The sequence below is a fragment of the Acanthopagrus latus genome, chromosome 4 (genome assembly GCF_904848185.1).
Source record: "Acanthopagrus latus isolate v.2019 chromosome 4, fAcaLat1.1, whole genome shotgun sequence".
In the NCBI taxonomy this organism is placed as follows: Eukaryota; Metazoa; Chordata; class Actinopteri; order Spariformes; family Sparidae; genus Acanthopagrus; species Acanthopagrus latus.
Genome location: NC_051042.1, coordinates 4,607,406 through 4,612,086, shown reverse-complemented (window position 1 = coordinate 4,612,086; position 4,681 = coordinate 4,607,406).

Below are 4,681 nucleotides of genomic sequence, written 5' to 3'. Positions count from 1 at the left end.
TGTGTCTCTCAGTTTTTATTTACCGACCATAAAGTGAGATGAAGCTGATGCACACAGTAGTCTACTGAATATGCTGCTGACATTTTTCAACACTGGGTGGCATACTTTTACAACAGCTGAGACATTCTTTTCATGAGCATTATGATAAGATAAAACACACATATATACATATAGTTTGCATTGCACTTCCCTATTTAATACCACATTTAACCCTGTAAATGCTGACGCACACACGGGTTGAACTGCAACACAACAAATACGCAGTTCTGTCTAAAATGGCAAATTTTTGACATGATCAAAGTCATTCAAAACAATAATTAAGAATGTTTGACTTGTACATTTTCTGTCGAACCCTTTTATATAAGTTCAACGTAAAGGGTCACATTTAATGAAAAGTTTGAAAAGTGAAATCAGTGTTATTGGCCAACTATGTGTAAACATACAAGGACTCTGACTGGTTTACATTGCTCTTAGTTTACTACACATGAACAGACATACAGTTGGAAACAAGAACAACAAAAACTAAAGGAGGTGAATTATACAGGACAGAACTGCAGAACTAAATGTGGCTAAATGGAGGTGTTTCTATGGTTAATTAAAAACACCAAATAATCTAAATACAAGATACATGTAAGGGGTACAATTACTGCAAAGAGCAGTAGAGGTAGTGCAAGGAAACAAAGACTAAGTATTGGTTACATAATGTAAGTATATATACATACATGTATATATACCTACATTATGTACAGAGTATAGGATATTTATCTAGTTATACACACCAAACATGATCCATACTGACAGTAACAGTGCATGATGATATTTCCTATGATAAACAGTCAATCTTTTGGCCATACTTATTTTTTTGAGTGCTTCAAAAATGTGAAAATTGTAACTTTCTACATTATCAACATAGATCAACAAGTACTTAAACATATGGCTGAAATAACAAATACATTTGTCCTTTAGCAGGGCAAACATTAAAACATCAGCTACATTAATCTCTTCACACAAAACAAGGTTAACAATCTGACATATCAAAGGTTTATCATTGGCGACATGAGTAAACTGGGAGTGTCTCAGTTTCCGAGCAACAGCTGCTTTAACAAAGGTCACTGAACCGAACGCAGGCAACTCCTCTGTTTGTATTAGAGCCGAGCCTGAAGTTTACAGCATCCACCTGACCGCCCTGCCTCACTTTACACCATCATTAACTGCTGCAATGAGCCGTCTCACTCTCTAGAGTCACAACCAGTTACAGTAAACTACTTAAAAGAAACAACAGGCATATGTTTTAAAGTCACAGGTCAAAATAGCTCACTTTCTGAGAGTGGTTTCTCGGTTACAGCATGGGAGTCGCAGCGCTGATGAGGACACATGGGGAACTCCATCTAACAGTATCTCTCTAGTCACATGGTCTGTGGTGTCACGATGTGTGTGACCCAGTCACGTACACACACTGCATCCTTCCTCTTCAGCCATTGTTTCCCTAAATAACCTTTCAGTTGCTTAATAGGTGAGATTAAGTTCTGACAACAACACACAGCTCTGCTCTTACACGAGTTCTGACTACATGATGGAAGAGAACTGAAAACGACCTCCGGGCATAAAGACTCACTGGTCGTTCATATGCCCTGCTTGTTTTAAAGTTGTTGTTTTTAAAGCTGTACAATAAGCTCAACTGCATTAATGAAGTCAAAGTCTTCAAAGCAAACAGGAAGGAAATGTGAAAACACGTTTGCATGTAGAACCCAGCATGTGTAAGTAACCAAATAGGGAAATGTTTTTTGATAATCAGGAAATAAAACCCTTGCACACTGTCCCCTCTCCCTCTCTCCCTTCATTCACACTCCCTAGTTTGAGTTTAATAATTCATGAAAAAACCCTCTCAGATTAACAGTGCAGACAAAAGTCCAGTAGGCTGTGTTCGCCACACTGCAGGAGGGAGGCTTTCTGGTGTTTTCCCTCTCTTCTGAGATACGAGATGGACGTTAAAAGGATTGTCTGTGATTATGAAACACAATGGGAGCACTGAATGCCCACGCAGCCATAAACCCAGCAGATGAGGGCATTTGCCCATCACTCGGATTGCTCTGATTACTTTACAGCTGTCCTGGCTGGCAGCACCATTTTTCTTGTCTGCAAACAACAATAAAACAAACACTGACTGCATCTTTTAAAGGAACAGTACACCCCCAAATAATACAATTCAGTAACCCCAAGTTTGCTGAGTTTTCTTCTTTCTGGAGACTTATATTTTCAGTTGTTTTACGTTTACGTTTTAAAACAAGTCCCCGTCTACTTCAGTTGATGAGGAGAATGCTGCAGTGCTGTTGTACTGTGAAGCTCCAGAAGTGTTGTGTGGAGTATCAAACTTAGTTCTCGACCCTGAAGAAATCTCACATTTTTTTTTGGAGGACCAAAAGGGATTTAATCCCGTTTGTGTTATTGTGTATATTTTTAATCATCAGATAAAATCAACCTAAACGTGAGAGAATTGTAGATTTAAATATGCAGAAATCACAAGCATCAGAAAGTTGCACAAATGTACACATTCTCATCACAGCTTGGCAAAATATCTGCTGATGAACATCAGGTCGGCCCTTGATGGATCAGTTAAATACAAATCAGATGTAAACTCCTTTAACACATTTGACCTTTCCCACCACACACATTTTTACTCTTTACAGCAAACCAGGAAGCACACACGGATAGATTAATTTGGAGAATGGCTGCATTCCATTTAGGCGTGTCCTTTCCAGAGAAGTGTTTTTGTTCATGCTGGCTTGCATGACTTTAAAGAGCAGGCTGGCATTAATCTTTCTAATTGTAAACAAATTCCAGGAAGATACCAAAATCAACACTACACCAGTTCCTCAGTACAATCTACGACATCCAGTCTGCCTGTGGCACTCAGTCACACGCTCAGTTGCTTTCTACTGCAAACACAATTGTTCAGTCTTTAGTTCGACACACTGGAAAATATGCTTATTGGTTTCTTGATGAGAGACAAACGTGAGGATGGTGTCTTGTCAAGCCTGCATGCAAAATTGCTTAAAAGCTAATAAAGCTAGAGCCAGCAGTTGGTTAGCCTAGCTTAGCATAACAACCGGAGATTATCTCTGTCAAAAGTGACAAAATCCCACTGCCAGCAGCTCTGAAGCTCATTCATTGATTAATTAAAAAAATAATCACTAGAAAAACAATAGGGCCCATGCAGGAGACCTGGTGTGGAGGCCTGCTCGGGCCCTCTTGTTTTTCTAGTGATTATTTTTTAATTCATTTGTTATCCGTCCCAAATGATTTTTCACTGCCTGAACATACCCCAAAGCTCATCAAACTTGAAATATATGAACTAGTGAATTTTGACCTCTAGGTGGCGCTATAATCAAGGAAAGTGCATTTTGGCTTATCACTCCCACATAGTTTGTGGCACATTCAAAAACCTTATATCCACTCGTTCACTGAATTCTGCTGAATATCCTGATATATCTCACCACACCAAACTTTGCATGTAGCATCTGTGGACACCTCTAAAAATTAGCAAAAGAATTGTGATAGTCCAATCAATACTCAGTTGTTAAATGACGACTTCCTGTAGATTTTGGTCAAAAGAGGAAGTGTTGCATATTTTAATGAAATACAGTCCAGTTACCAAAATACTTTTGCTTCCCGGCCCGATAAGGGTTTGTGCAAAATTCTGTGCATATCAGCCAATAGGTGGCGCTTTTATTGCTAAATGACCAAAGAACAGCTTCACTTTCTTCACTTTTGATTGTACATTCAGGCTTTCTCCAGCAGAGGGCAGTGGGGTCCAGACTGGAAACTCAGGAACTATGGGACTGTTGGTGTTTTCAGAGCGCTAGCACGACAGCTTTGGCCCTGAGCTAGCAGGGCTAGCTGCTTAGCATGTTGGCTTCAGTAGATATCTCTGAAACGCAGTACAGACATCAGCATATCAACACTGCATTTTCTTACGTTCTGTTGCAAATTTTTTCGTACATTTTTGAAGAAAAATTATTTTTATTGCAAGCTTTAAGCTAATGCTAAGCTAACTTGCTTCTTGCAGTTGCATCACATTTACTGCGCAGATAGTTGAATTGTCGTCTGACAGTCAGCAAGAAAAAGAAAAAGAAAGAAAAAGAGCATTTTCCCAACATGCTACAGTTGCTGATGTCTTGGTAACAAGCCAGCTAACGTTCCATTGTTACATCTGATTTGTGCATGTTAGTGCCACATTTTGACATAATTCAGTTTCATTCCCCTTGATTGTCAGTGTGAAGCTGTGACCTAATTTGGGATGCCCATGTTTTTCCATCTCCCATCAGATAAATGACAAATAGCACTTTGATGACACCAAGATTTCTACAGTAATGTAAGAGAAATCACCACAACTGAACACAGCAAATTGAAAATGTCAATTTGTGTCAGACACCATCGCTGACTATTAATGGTGTGTGAGGGGTTGTGCCATGTTACAGGCGATGTCAGCCACTACCTCCACCACTCTGACTCTGCTGTGAGGGGAGAGAGGGCATTGGAGAACTTAGATTTACTTTTTAAAAAGTCCCATTTGTTTGTCAGTAGCAAATCCTCCTCAAACTTAAAAAGAGTGCTTCTTTTGGAACTATTTTCAGTGGTGGATTATTACATATTTTTTGGTCCAGTAAGTATTTATAGCACC